The 16,275-nt window shown below is 35.7% G+C and overlaps 1 protein-coding gene and 1 pseudogene across 6 annotated transcripts in view; one reads left to right on the top strand and one right to left on the bottom strand.

Annotated features, from left to right (window-relative positions):
* Nucleotides 1–16,275, bottom strand: part of NFAT5 (nuclear factor of activated T cells 5) — a 111,580-nt gene that overhangs the window by 80,266 nt on the left and 15,039 nt on the right. The window lies entirely within an intron of this gene.
* On the top strand, nucleotides 273–14,577 carry LOC306649103 (large ribosomal subunit protein uL30-like; annotated as a pseudogene). The gene has a single exon. The product of its transcript is annotated as a large ribosomal subunit protein uL30-like (transcript).

The raw sequence follows: 16,275 nt of genomic DNA on the forward strand, positions 1-16,275 counted from the left end.
GAAATGTCTATGAGGCATCCAAGTAAATTTTTATGTATAGGAGAAAGATCAAGTAATAAAGAGGAGAAAAATTAGCAACTGATGCTGCTTATTATATACCCTGCTTTACTTTGGGTTTGTTGTTGTTTTGTTTTGTTTTTTAATTTTACTTTTGTTTTTATATTAAATCTGACCTGGAACTAGACTCATTTCTTGAAAGTCATTGATTGTTTTTTGTTTGTTTGTTTGTTTGTTTACTGTGGTATTGGGGATTGAACCCAGAGATGCCCCAGGCTTTTTTATATTTCAAGAGAGTCTCACTAAATTGCAGCATAACTCTCCTGCCTCATCCTCCAGGGTGGCTGGGATTACAGGTGTGTGCCACCATGCCCAACTGTCTACATTACTTACACATACAAAAAACTTATCTAAGAAATGAAGAAAACTTATTCTGAAATCTTTTTCAAATAAGGAAAGCTACTAATTCTGAATTCATTGAGTTGTGAAATAGGCTTCAGAAAAATTTATACTTTTCATAGTATTTCAGAAATATGGCTAATAAAAAATGAGGTAATACATGACTATATCAGTGGTGAAGAAATACTACCTGCTATAGAATGAAGCACATTCAGTAAATACTATCATTTATTTATTCATGTACTCATTCATCCAACAAATATTTAATGACTGCCTGATGTACATGAGGAAGTATCCTAGATTCTGGGACTACATCAACAAAACAGACCAAAAAAATCTGATTTAGTGGACATTCCATTCTAATGGGTTTAAATTATTATGACTGCCTATTTGCCTGCTGCTGTGGCCTGAATGCTAAGATACTTCCAAAATTCACGTTTGAACTTAAAACCCAATGTGTCAGCATCAAGACAGAGGACTTTTAGCAAGTAATCAACTCATGAGGGATCTGCCACCACAAATGAGCTTAGTGCCCTTATAAAAAAAAGATTGAAGGAGCTGGGCACAATGTCACACGCCTACAATCTAGCAACTCAGGCAGTTAAGGCAGGAGGATCTCCAAGCTCAAGGCAAGCCTCAGCAACAAAAAATATAAATGTAGCTCAGTGATAAACGCCTATGGGTTCAATCTCCAGTATTCCCCCCTCACCAAAAAAAAAAAAAAAAAAACGAAGAAGATTGAAGGGAACTGCCTTGCTTTTTCCAGAATGTAAGGACAAAACATTTATTGCTACTAGTATGTGAGGATGCAAAAAGAAGGCATCATCTTGGAAGAAAACAAGCTCTTACCAGACACCAAATCTGCTGGTTTCATGATCTTGGACTCCCCAGCACCAGGAACTACTTAAAATGAATGTCTATCGTATATAAATTACCAAGTCTGAGGTTTTTTGTTATAGCAGCCAGATGGACTAAGAAACATTCTGAAGAGAGAGGGCAACTCCAATATCTTTTCTAACTCTACTAAACTCACATTTAAATGTAGTATCAATAAAATGAGCTCATTTCTGAAATATAAACAGCAGAAAAAAATCTATATTTACCTTAAAACTGTATACACTTTCACCAAACGTTTACATCAATACTGAACAGATGTTATATAACCATCTTAAATAATTTTTAAACTAATCACATACATATGAGCATAAGTAATAAACTGTAAATGAAAAGAAAGAAGTAGAATTAATATTTTAATTTTTTATGTATGTTATTTTGGCTTTGTCTTGAAAAGGCAGTCTAATTGCCAGGTGCGATGGCACATGCCCGTAATCCCAGACACTTGGGAGAATTTATAGGAAATAGGACCACAGAATGTATATTTTTATAAAGTTCCACAAGTGATTCTGGCTGAGTCATTATTTTAAATCATGAAATTCAGCTTCAGAATGAAAATGGACTGACCTTAGTTTACTACCTCTTTAAGTACTGATATTGGGCTGAGATAGGAGGATCACAATTTCAAAGCCAGCTTCAGCAATGTAGTGAAGCACTATCTCAATAATAAAAGGGCTGGGGATGTGGCTCAGTGGTTAAATCCCCCTAGGTTCAATCCCTGGTACCAAAGAAACCCCTTCTTCCACAGATCACCTAAATTTTTAAAAACTTGAGGAAAAAACAATTACATTTATGTATCAAAAAAAAGGAAATCAGGGGGCTGGGGATATAGCTCAGTTGGAAGAGTGTTGCCTAGCATGCATAAGGCACTGGGTTCAATCCCCAGTACCAAAAAAAAAAAAAAAAAAAGGAAATCAACTATATCACATTGTGGTAGATAATTTTTAGATTGATACTTACATTTCATATGTGTATACTAAACACCTAAAAAAACTAGCACAGGTCTTGTTATCTTGAGTCTGAGAGAAACTATCTATAATTACCTCTGTTGGGCAAAGACCACAGATTCTCAATGAGTAAAACTAAGCCACTGACCACATTACTCCTTTAAATCTCCTCGTCATTCTCTGGTACAACTAGTATTGGTTATGTGAAGGCTTAACACTTTCTTACAAAAAAAAAAAAAATGATTTGTGCTAGTAACTAGATGTTACTATACTGATGGACAAGACTTTTTAGGATTCTGATGAATATTTTTAAACGTCATTTTACTATAGCAAATGAAAGGGTAGCTTGTGTAATCCTTTGTGCTACAATGCAATCTGTACACAGAAAAATATTTCTAAAAAAAATTATTTTAAAAATAAATGATGGCATTACAATTTAGTTTATAAAGTACTTTCATATATATAATATTTACATATGAAAAGTGTTTTGATTATAAAGTATAAAGGAAAATGAGTAATTATGACTAATGTCAATTTCAGAATCAATTTCTAAAAGTGTTTTAACTTTTTACTAAAATATAACATATACATAAGGTAAAGGATAAAAATCTTAAGACCTGAACAAAAATTTTTAAAGTGAATACACACATAACCACCAACCAACTGATTAAGGATTCTCCCTAATGCTTGTTGTAAGACATCACTCCCTTCCAGGGGTAACCAATCTTCTGACTTTTATCACCATACAATTTTGGTTTTGAATTTTATATAGAAGGAATCATTCAGGATATTGGTGTAGACCAAAAAAAGTCACAAATCCTTTCTCTACCCACCTCAATTTAATGATTTTTCTCCAAGTGTTACAATTGTATGCCTCTTTCTATGACTGGTCATTTGAGATTTGATAGCCAATATTGAGAATTTCATCTTATTCTATGCTGATTATTTTAAGTACTGCTCTAAATATTCTTAAGCTTTGTTTTTGATATGGTTAAGTTGCAGGGAAAATAGTTTGATCCTTTCAGGTTTTGCCTTTGTTATTATTTAGATATGTAGTGTCTCCCAAAAGTTCATGTCTAAGACAATGAAAGAAAGTTCAGAAGTAGAGTAATAGGGTTATTATAGCCTTAATCTAATCAGTACATTAATTCACTGGTAGGGATTAACCGGGAGTTAACTACAGATAGGTTAGAGGAGGGTATGGGTGGAAGAGGTGGGTCACTGGGGGCATACACTTGTGGTTTAAATTTTAAAGGGGAGCAGGCGCTTTCTTCTTCCTGATTGTCATGTTCTGAGCTGCTTTCCTCCATCATACGTATCCTTCTGCCCTGAAGTTCTGCTTCACCTCTGTCCCAGAGCAATAAAGTTGGCCATCTATGGACCAAGACTTCTAAAACACTGAGCCCCCAAATAAACTTTTCCTCCTCTAATTGTTCTTGTTGGTTCTTTTGGTCACAATGATAAAAAATTTGACTAAAACAGCCTTTATAATTTCTTAGGCAAGACCAGAGTGTGTTGAGTCCAATGTTAAATTTTTTGCCCTCAATGAGGCAAGACCTACCACTACCACTGCCACCACCACTGGGGACTGAACCCAGTGGTGCTCTACCCTATCTCTAGCCCTTTTTATACGTCTTGTTTCGAGACAGGATCTCATTAAGTTGCTCAGGTTAGTCTTGAACTTATGATCTTCCTGCCTCAGCCTCCCAAAGGTCTGGGATGACAGGCATGTACCCTTGTGCCCCACAGACCCTTCCTAACACTCTGCAATGCTCCTGAAATATAAGGTTTTTAAACTCAGGTCAATGCAAACAGGCATCGAACCCAGCTCTTTTTGAGCTCTGAGCGGTGTTCCCTCTAATTCTCTCAGGCAGTTTTTTCCTTACCCTTGCAAAGTTCTCCCACATCCATGCGATGACCACTATTCAACTCGATACTCTAAGATGCCTTCTGGAAATTCTGTGTATACCTTTCTTCTCTCCAGCACTCTGCCTCAAAAACTCTAGGCATTTTGGTCTCCCAAAACTCTAAGCTCTACCATCTCAACTCACAATCACTGGACTCTGGTTGAGTTCCCCCTTTCTGTACATTGATGGCCTAGAAACTATCTCCAGGCATTTACAGGGCTCATCTCTGTTAATTCTCTCTCAGGGATCACTGTTCTTTATTGCCTGATGTTAAATATAAAGAAGTGGGGTGTGGTGGCACATACCTGTAATCCCAGTTACAGAGGCTGAGGAGGAGGGTCACAAGTTTGAGGTCAGCCACAGCAACTTAGCAAGACCCTGTCTTGGAACCAAATAAAAGGGGGAGGGGGTACAGGATGTAGCTTGATAGTACAGTGCCCCCTGGGTTCAATTCCAAGTACCAAAAAATAGATAAATAAATGAATAATAAAAATAGAAATAAAGAGAACATTATCTCACATACATTTTTTCCTGGCTTTTTCAATGTTTGATGTTTCAGGCAGGAGGGCAAAATCTAGTCTCTCTTAAATCTACCCTGGTTTAAAGCAGAAATTATTCTACTGTAATTTTAACCCATATCAATATGTTCTTTCGTTGCGCACAGAAAAAAGAGAATTCATATTAACATGTTCTACTTGACAACCTTCAATAAATTTGAAATTATCAGGTTATTTAACTTAATATTCAAGAATATTGTATGTGTCCTATGTAAAAGACACTGATAGAAGCCAGCCACAAAAAAGAGTACCATCTTGCCAGAGTACAAAAATACTCTGGGGCTAGGAATATAGCTCAGTTGGTAGAGTGCTTGCCTAGCAAACACAAGACCCTGGGTTCAATCCCCAGCATCACAAAAAAAAAAAAAAACTGTTCATATGTAAATATACCCTTTATACTCCAGGCAAAAGAAAGGATTTAAAAGAAATTTAGTGAGGTGGAGATACAGCTCAGTGGTAGAGCACTTGCCTAGCATACATAAGGCCCTAGGTTCAATCCCCAACACCACAGGAAAAAAAGACACAGTAGTTTCTATCCTCAAAGACCTGAAAAGCTAGCTGGAATAAGTATATACATATGCAACACAATGAAATATTCAAAGAGTAAGAACAGCATGTAAATATTGACAATAATTGTAATTAAAAACCAGAGACAGGAGACAAAGGTCTTGAGTAATCAAGTAAAGATTCTTTGAAAAGGTACCTTTTGGGGAAGATCTAATAAAGCCAGCACAAATCTATCATAAAGCAATCAACAGAAATAAACAAATACAGACTCAGAAACTTTCTAAAACCTAATTTGATAGATCACAGCAGCAATAGTGAAAACTAGGCTAATAAACTTAATAGTTATATTCGCAGGATATAATGTAACATAAAAATACTAATTACACATTTGTTGAATGAATATTTGAGTGCCTATTTTATGATGCTGCAGATTTACCTCTCCCTCTCCATTCTCATCTTTCCTACCACATTCTCATTAAGATACAATGATTTTCATTTCTTTACCTGTATTTCTTGGCAAATGCCATTGTTTTGCCTGAAACACTGACCTTCCTATAACCCCTTTCAACCAGCTTTTCCTGATCACTTCAATCTAACATATTCTCCTATGTATTTATCTTACCAGAGTATTTATCATACGTTTTTCAGTAACTGCCTATTAGACTATACATATCACAAGGACAATTGGCTGAGTCAGTCTCATTCAGTTTCCTCAGCAAACAGCACAGTGCTTGACACAAACAGGCACTCTATTGATGAATGCCTGTGGAGCAGGATATAGTGGTGCATGCCTACCATCCCAGCCACTCTGGAGGCTGAAGTTTAAGGCCATCCTGGAACTTGGTGAGATCTTGTCTCAAAGGTAGGATTGGGAAGGGGGGGGGGCCTCTTTTTCTAGCTGGAACCATGGAGAGTGCCAAAGAGAAGAAAAAGAAGGTTCCTGCTGTGCCGGACACCCTTAAGGAAAAGCAAAGGAATTATGCAGAGCTGAAGGTAAAATGCCCGAGGAAGACGTTTGTGCAAAAGATGAGGACACTTATCTATGAAAAAGTCAAGCACTACCACAAGAAATATAGGCAGATATACAGAACGAAGATTCAAGTGGCTAGGATGGCAAGAAAAGCTGGCAACTTCTATGTACCTGCAGAAACCAAGTTTGCATTTGTCATAAGGATTAGAGGGTTCAATGGTGTGAGCCCAAATGTTTGTAAAGTGCTAAAACTTCTTGGCCTTTTCCAGTCTTCAGTGGCAACTTCACTAAGCTCAACACAGGCTCAATTAACATGCCGAGTATTATGGAACCATATATTGCATGGGGGTACCCAAACCTGAAGCCAGTGAATGAACTAAACTACAGTGTGGATATAGCAAAATCAGTAAGAAATGAATTGCCTTGACAGATAACACTTTGACTGCTTAACCTCTTGGTAAATATGGCATCATCTGCATGGAGGATCTGATTCACAAGATCTACACTGTTGGAAAACACTTCAAAGAAGCAAATAACTTCCTGTAGCCCTTCAAATTATCTTCTCCAAAAGGTGGAATGAAGAAAAAGATCACCATTTTGTATAAGGTGAAGATGCTGGTAACAGGGAAGATCTTCAACATGAAGGATGAACTAAGGTATCTACTATGGTATTTTTATAATTTGGTCAGTTAATAAAACAATATCTGCTCTCAAAAAAAAGGAGGGGGAATCAGGAATACAGCTCAGTGGTATTACACTTGACTAGCACGTGTAAGACCCTGGGTTTTTAATCTAAAGTAGAGGGGAGGGGATAAGGAGGAAAGAAAAATGAAAGAAAGAAAGAAAGAAAAGGACACTGGGAGCAGATACAATTGCTGAGAGATCATATAAAGAAGAAAAAAAAAGACAGGTAGAAGGGTCAGAATGGGAAAAGAAGTCAGAAGAAATAAGCTAGGCTAGGGGAAAGTTAGGAGAGCTTAAGCATACCGAGTCAAGGAAAAACAATCTTGGAAGTGGATTGTCAAAAGTGAAAATGGCCAGGCATGGTGGCACATGCCTGTAATCCCAGCAGCTCCAGAGGCTAAGACAGGAAAGAGGATTTCAAGTTCAAAGCCAGCTTCAGCAATGGCAAGGTGCTAAACAACTCAGTGAGACCCTGTCTCTAAATAAAATACAAAACAGTGCTGGGGAGGTGGTTCAGGCACCGAGTGCCCTGAGTTCAAGCCCTAGTACCAAAAAAAAAAAAAAAAAAAAAAAAACACTGAAAATGCCTCATTTAGCTTAAAAAAAGAAAAACTTGAAAACTTGAAAGAGTACATGTACTTGATATGGCAAAATGTGCTTCTTGATACTTTTACCAAAAATGTAGCAAGGGAGTGATGAAGGCAAACAGTTGAAATCCAAATGGAAGTGGACTTCCACTTGATAAATCACAACTTGGCTTCTCTTGACAAATCACAGTAGCACAAACTTGTAATTCTATTACTGAGGAGCCTGAGGCAGCAAGGATTCCAAATTCAAGGTCAGCCTGGGCAATTTAATGAGACCCTGTCTCAAAATTTTTTGAAAAATTTTAAACCTCTCAGGTTTCAGTTACACATGGCCAATCATGGTCCAAAAATATTAAACAGCAAGTTTCAGAAATAAACAATTCATTAAATTTTTTTTTTCTTTTTTTTTTTTTGCTGTGCTGGGGATTGAACCCAGGGCCTCGTGCTTGTGAGGCAAGCACTCTACCAACTGAGCTATATCCCCAGCCCACAATTCATTAATTTCAAACTGTGCACCATATTCGGTAGTACAAAAAAAATCTCACCCTGTCCGTCTCCAGGAATGTGAATCATCCCTTTGTCCAGCATGACCACACTGTATGACTATCCATCCACTAATCACTTAGTAGCCTTTACAGTTATCAGATCAACTTCCAAGATATCACAGTCTTTTATTCAAGTAACCCTCATTTCACTTAATAATGGTCTTAAAGGGCAAGAGCAGAGATAATGGTGATTTTATTACAGCATATTTTTATGACTTTTCTATTTGATTGAGTTATTGATCTCTTTTACTGTGTCTAATTTCTAAATAAAACTTTTTTTTCCCCTAGTACTAGGAACTGAACCCAGAGGCACTCGACCACTGGGATATATCCCCAATCCATTATTTTTTATTTTGAGATGGGATCTAAGTTGCCCAGGCTGGCCTCAAAGTTGTTATCCTTCCAACTCAGCTTCCTGAGTAGCTGGGATTATTAGCATGCATCACCACACCCAGTCTTTAAATTAAACTTATCATGGGTAGGTACATGTAGGAAAACACATAATATATATGTCTTGACACTATTCATGGTTTCAGGCATCCAATGTGAATCTCGTAATTTAGCCTCTGCTGATGCGTGGGTCTCTACTATATACCAATACTGCTCATAATAAGAGGTAGGTAGCATGTCATAAGGAAAGAGCAAAGGTTGACTTAATACAGGAAGGCTTGGGTGTCTCATTTATTTTTTTTAAAGTGATAATACCTACCTACCTTGTAGAGTTGTGAGCACTAGCAATAATGTGTACAACACATCTAAAACTATTATATTAATTGGAGCCTCTCTTGCTCATTCTAAGCACACACTCTACCACTGAGCTACACTCCCCAACTCATCAGTTTCATATCTTCCTTTTAAAAAATATAACATTCAATCCCAAGACATTTTCTTCTATCATTATTCTCTAAATATATGATTTAAAATAACATATGTCATTTATGAAGATTATTAAACAAAAGATAACCAAGCTTCCTCTATTTTCCCTAACCTAGAAAAGGAAAATATTGAACTGAATGAACCTTGAAGGATTTTAATAAGATAAGCAAAAATTTTTAAGTAACTAATTCATCTAAGTTATAAAAATTCTCTTAATGGTAAAAAAGGGTCTTATGTTTTAAATGTTCTTTGATAAATTGAAAACATGAAGTTGAGATTCATACTACACAAGAAAGCAGCAGAGCAAGGATGTGAATCCAGATCTGCTGATTCCAAAGCTTGTATACTTTGGTCTGGGTGTGGTTTTATCTAATAACAAGCAAGTAGTCTAACTTATTTACTTCATTCTCAAGATAAAGCTAAAAGATGCCAAGTTTTAAGTATTCACTGAAATACAGAAGAGCTAAAGAGATTCAGAAATAGAAGACAAGCTGGGAGTGGTGGTGTGTGTCTGTAACCCGGCCAACTAAGAAAGCTGAAGCAGAAGGATTTCAAGTTCACCACCAGTCTCTGTAACTTAGGGAGAACCCTGTCTCAAAATTTAAGTAATAAAAGTAAAAAGGGTAGGAGATATTGTTCCAGGCTAAGCACTTTAAGTTCAAATCCCTAGTACTGTGCAAAAAAAAAAAAAAAGACCAGGGAACAAATTAAAGTGTTCAGTAGGGCACTCATTATGTAGAAAATCCTACATAAAAGTCTCAGCTATTATTAACCATACAAAATAACCTTACCAGGAATGTTCATTTGTTCATTACAGTAATCTACAGCTGTTAAATAATAAATTGGAGAAATAGTCCATCACCAAAGGATCAGTTAACCAAGTAAAATTTTGTTAAAACAATATATAAAAATTATAAAGATCTATATTTAATAACATCAGTAAGTCAATATAACGATATATATATAATCCTATTCATGCACAAATGTATAAATAAGTAAATGTTTATAAACAGATGTCTGAAAGAATCATCACCAACATATTAACAGTGGTAATTATCTAGATGTGGCAGGATTTCATGTGATTTGTCCTTGTTTTTTATTTTTCCAAATATTTTTTAAAAATATGTAAGTGTGTGTGTGTGTATTTAAATTCTAGCAGACTACACATAAGTCAGTATCAGCAGGAAAAAGTAGTTAAAAAAATGAAAAAGACCAGTTGGGGTTAATTCCAAGGATAAGATAAAACATGAGATTGTATCTTGAAAAATTCCTTTACTGTGTCCCTATTGTTTTTTTATTCCTATGTCTCCTGTTGATATACCCAATCCTGAACAACCCTAATCCTTCATCATTCCTGAATCACAGCTCATAGGGGTTTTTTGTTTATTTGGTTGGTCTTGGTAATGGGGATTAAATCCAGGGACGCTTCATCACAATGCTACATCCTCAACACCCCCCCGACCCCCAGCTTTTTTTTTAATTTTGAGACAGGGTCTCACTAAGTTGCTTAGGGCCTCACAGGCTTTGAACTTGCAACCCTCCTGCCTCAGCCTCCTGAGTTGCTGGGATTACAGATATGCACCACTGTACCCTGCAGTTCCTACGTTTTGTTGGAGAAAATCAAAACATGCAGACTAATAGCCCTATGGATTCATGATCTTCCTCCAATCAGCTCAGGAGTTTGTTATTGTTGTTGTTGATACTAGGGATTAAATCCAAGGGTACTTTACCACTGATCTATATCCCCAGTCCTTTTCGTTTTTTGATTTTGAGATAGTCTTACAAAATTGCCAAGGGTCTTGCTAAATTGCTGAGATTGGCCTTGAACTTGAAATCTTCCAGCTTAAGGCCTCCAAAGTCACTGGGATTACAAAAAAGTATTCCTTGTCACTATACCTACAATTCCTCACAATAATTCTCTCCACGTCACTCCCCACACTGATCATTCTTGGCAAGTGACAGTTTATTTCTTTACAGAGCAAACAACCTAGAATTTCCCATACCTCCTTTCCCAGATACACATTATCCTTCCTTTGTGCCTTTGGATCCAAGAATAGAAGAAACTCTGTATACTAGGTCCCCTTTTCTTTGGGTTCCAAAATTTCTTGTATTCCTGTCCTTTATCTTCAATTTCTTCACACCACAAAAGATTCCCATTTGCATTATTTCCTAGATTCTACTCTTTATTTATCTTTTAATTTTTTACAGACTGCATTTTGATTCATTGTACACAAATGGGATACATCATTTTGTTTCTATGGTTGTAGATTCTACTCTTTGGTTCTCTTCAGGAGCATCTTTAGCAGAGGAGAAAAGACTTCACTAACTTCCTCCACTTTCTCTATCAAAAAAAAAAGTCCATATAAACTTTTATATAGAATGATTTCATATAAATTAAGTACTTTAATGTTCACACAAAACAAATGCAAAAATAGCCAACATTATCTCTTAACCAAGACCTCTGATGTACTTAAATTTAATCTAGCAGTTACCCACAGTCCTCACTGACCCCTATCAATGCCTAATTAATAATAAAAATACAAGAATACCCTTTGACACTTAGTAGGGTTTATAGTTTCCATAACTACAGAAGTATGTCACATTTCACTAATGTAGTTTTTCTTTTTTCTGGTTCACAGCCACAATTTTGTGACATTTATTGGAAAACTGCAATTCTCTTGCTACTATTAAATAAAAACATTTGTAAGCATGCATATTAATAGTCAAAAATTTTTCTACTCTAAACAATGTTAATATGTCTACTTTCAGAATTTTTCAAAGACATATGTAGCCTAGTCTGGCTTAACAAAATTTAGTTTTTGATTATCAAAAATATAGCACAGTCAGTGGTGTTTAGGTTATCCAATTTCCATTTAAAGCTAAAGATTCTAGGTTCCACATAGAGTATAACAGAAATTCACACTATCAGAACAAAAGGAAGTAAACTATAAATGATAGACAATTCAAATATGCTGTTAAATGCAATATGAGGTAGTCTTTCCATGTGCCACCACACAACTACATGTCCTATTAACAAAAGTTAAATCTATGTACCACACTCTAAAAATATTTTTTGTTTTTTGAACATAGCTTAATCGTGGTAGAATATACACAGAATTTACCATTTAGTCACTTTCCTATCAGGTCATTGCAATTACACATAATACCAGGATACATTATGCCACATTTGTACATGCACATAACATAATTTGATCAATCTCATTCTCCAGTAACTTTCCTTTCCCTTCCTTTCTCCCCACTTTAGCCATTTTAAGCATGCAATTCAGTGACATTAGATATATTCACAATGTTGTGCAGTCATCATTATGCACTTCCATAACTTTTTAATCCTCCCATGCAGAAACTTTGTGCCTATTAAATAATAGTTCCTACTGTCCTACTGTCCCTGTCCTACTGTTACCTACTGTCCCTGGTAACCACAATTCTACTTTGTATTTCTGTACAGTTGAGTATTCTACATACGTCATGTATCTAGTTACCTCATGTAAATGGAATCATAAAATATTTGTCCCTTTTTGTCTGGCTTATTCCACTTTGCATATGTTTTCTATTTAATACATGTTGTAGCATGTATTAAAATGTCATTCCTTTTTAAGGTTGAATAAAATTCCACTAGACATGTATATCACACATTATCCATCTGCTGATGGACGCTGGGATCATTTCTATCCTATGAGTACTGTAAATAATGTTGCTAGTGTACAAGTATCTGAGTCCCCGCTTTCATGTAAAACAAGTGGAACATCGGGCAGTATCATACAGTAATTTGTTTAGCTATGTAAAGGAATTATTTTCCACAGCACTTTAGTCAATTTACATTCTCACTAGCAACATACAAGGAAAACTAATTTTATTAGAGATAGCACTACACAATAAAAAATAGAGTGCACAAATTCTATCATTAGCACTGCTTAAACTCTTCCTATGCATTTTGTTTATATATATCCTTATAAATACAGACATAGATACATATACATATATACTTTCAACTTGAGATATAATTCACCTGTCATACAAGTCACCTATTTTTCCCCCAGTACCAGAAAATGAACCCAGGGCCATCCCCAGCTCTTTTTGTTTTAGTTCTACAGGGTCTCATTAACTTGCCCAAGCTGGCCTTAAACTTGTGATCCTCCTGCCTCAAGCTCCCTATTTGCTGGGATTACAGGTGTGACCATTCACAATTCACCTATTGAAAGTATATAATTCAATAGCTTTCAGTATAGTCAGTTGTTGCAGCCATTACCACAATAAATTTTAGAACATTTTTTATCACACCTAAAAGAAACCCACACCCTTTCTTTAACTATCAAAAATGCTTCTATTTCTCACTCCCACGATCTAGAAACCACTAATCTATTTTCCACCTCTATAAATTTGCCTTTTTTATATATTTTATGTAAATAGGATGATATGAGATGTGGTCTTTTATTAAAATGTTTTCAAAGTCCATCCAGGTTGTAGTATATATCAGTACCTCGTATCTTTTGTTGTTGTTATTGGTTTTTGTTTTGCTTCGTAGTGCTGAGGATGAAACCCAGGGCCAAGCACACTAACTCTGATGTACATCCCCAACCCCTTCATTCCTTTTTATGACCAAATAATATTTCATTGTATGGGCAATCCACATTTTGATTATCTAGCCATTCATCAGTTGATAAGACATTTGGGTTTTTTCACAAATTGATTATCACAAAAAAGGCTGTGACTAAAATTCATACCCAAGTTACTGTGCAGACAAGTGTTTTCTCTCGTGTTATATAAATCCAGCAGAATTACTGGATAACATGCTCACTCCAAGTATAACTTTTTGAAAAAGCACCAGATTCTTTTCCACAGTGGCTGCACCATTTATGCTCAACAACAGTATATGTGAGTCAGGTGTTGTGGCGCACACCTGTAACCCTAGCAACTCAGGAGGCTGAGGCAGAAGGATCACAAGTTCAAAGCCACCTCAGCAATTTAGTGAGGCCCTGTCTCAAAATTAAAAAAAATAAAAAGGGCTGGGGATACGGCTTAGTGGTTAAGCCCCCTTAGTGGTTCAACCCATGGTACCAAAAAAAAGTGTATGTGATTTCACCACATGCTTGCTTATGTGCTATTATACTTTTTCTTTTCTTTGAGATAGGCTGTAATTATGCTACCCAGGAAAGCCTCAAACTTCTGGGCTAAAGAGATCCTCCTGCCTCAGCCTCTCAAGGGCTACAAGTGTGTGCCACCACACCCACATTATCTTTTTTATTACAGTCATGGTAGCAGGTGTGAAGTGGTATGTCCTGTGGTTTTGATTTGAAGTTCCCAGTATCAAAGATGTTGAACATCTTTTCTGTTTATTAGTATAATTTTATTGCATAAATGCTTTCATATTAAAACATTTGTTTAGCAACATTTATGAAAAATATCAGTCACCATGTCTTTAAATACAGATTAAATGTTTACTAGCATAAGTACTATTTTGCTGCTATTAAGTATATAAAAATAGTTGTTCTAACCAATAAAATAAAGTCATCAGACCCCACTAATAGTCTGTTTACAGTCAGTCACCTAAATGCTTCCTCATATAACTGACATATTTGTATTTAAAAGGGATCACTTGGGCTGGGGAGATAGCTCAGTTGGTAGAGTGCTCACCTTGCAAGCACAAGGCCCTGGGTTTGATCCCCAGCACCGCAAAAAATAAAATAAAATAAAAGGGATCACTAGCTGGGCTAATTTATGTAAGGGCACAGGCTTAATCCCCAGCATTAAAAAAAATTAAAATTAAAAAATAAAAAAGGATTATTAATTCCTATGCTCATGAATATCAATCAAAGGACTGAAATAATTTAAAAAAAAAACTTTTTCTGGACTTAAGAATCTTATAACTAAAAGACTGATTTCTAGCACAGAAAAGAAGTCTTAAAAATATTCTTCACTTTTAATACAATTATTCCAAAAGTAGCAATATTACACTAATGAAATCAATAATACAATCAGTATTTTAGATGCTACTTTGTTCCTGGATCCCTGCAGAAAGTGAAGGATAAAATAATTTATATACAATATTTTTTGTACATGAAAGATTATTTTTAAAATATTTTTTAGTTATCCATGGGCCTTTATTTTTATTTATACATTTATTTACATGCAGTGCTGAAAATCAAATCCAGGGTCTCACAAGTGCCAGGCATCCACTCCACCACTGAGCCATAGCCCCTACCCCCTACATTAAAAAAAAAAAATCTATAAATATTGTTAAATCTTACTTCCCATTGGCATATTTTTTTAAAGTGACATTTGCTCCTGGAAATACGACAGTTAAAAGTTACAAGATTCAAGTCAGGCTAGGTGGCGCACATCTGTAATCCCAGCAGCTCAGGAGGCTAAGGCAGGAGGATTGTGAATTCAAAGCCAGCCTCGGCACTAAGCAACTCAGTGGGACCCTGTCTCTAAATAAAATACAAAAAAGGGCTGGGGATGTGGCTCAGTGGTTAAGTGCCCCTGAGTTCAATCCCCAGTACTAAGAGAAAAAAAAAGTTACAAGATTCAGCAAGGAGTAGTGGCACAAGTCTGCAGTCCCAGTTACTTGGGAGGCTGAGGCAGGAGACTCACTTGAGCCCACAAAATCCAATTGAGCAACATAGCAAGACACCATCTCAAAATAAATTAAAATAAAATAAATTTTTTTAAATTATAAGATTCACTTAATAGTTGTTGTGGGATAGTTTCACAGGAGTGATCCTCACACACCCACTTCACCTTCACTCTACTGAAATCCCAGGGAAAGCACACATGTAAAAGACTTGAGAAAGTCAGATTATATATAGCTAATGTTGGATTAAAAAAAAACTCTATTTCCAGTTCTAACATCACATTATATAAACTGGTTAAACACTGTTGTGTGGGGCATAGACTTTCGCAAACTCTTATTTATTGAGACCCACTCCAAAAATTAATACTCCCAAACACAAAGTGGAAAAAACAAATTCTGCTGATAAAAAATTACATTTTCTAACAAAAGCAAGAGGAATCATCTTCTATGCCATAAAATTTAAGTCTGCATTTCTAGCTTTGTCAATTATCCATGATGGTTCCGTTATCATTTTAGATTTTATTTTTTTATTGTTGAATGAAGATACAATATTGCCTTAGAGAACTTTTTCTCACTAAATTACATAGTTACACATTTTGCCCTAAAGCTACCTTTTTCAAGTTTCAAGAGAACATTCTGATTTGAGTATTCTGGGTTTAGTAAACAAATCCTCAATTTTCATCTTATTTATATAATTATCTTTACAGATTAAATAGTCCCAATTCTTTAAAGGCCAAATTCTTCATCTATAGTCAATTTAATGCAATTATTATTCCAACTGAAGATTTGCTACTAGGTTGTGTACAACAACAG

Source organism: Sciurus vulgaris (assembly GCF_902686455.1).
Source record: "Sciurus vulgaris genome assembly, chromosome: 17".
In the NCBI taxonomy this organism is placed as follows: domain Eukaryota; kingdom Metazoa; phylum Chordata; class Mammalia; order Rodentia; family Sciuridae; genus Sciurus; species Sciurus vulgaris.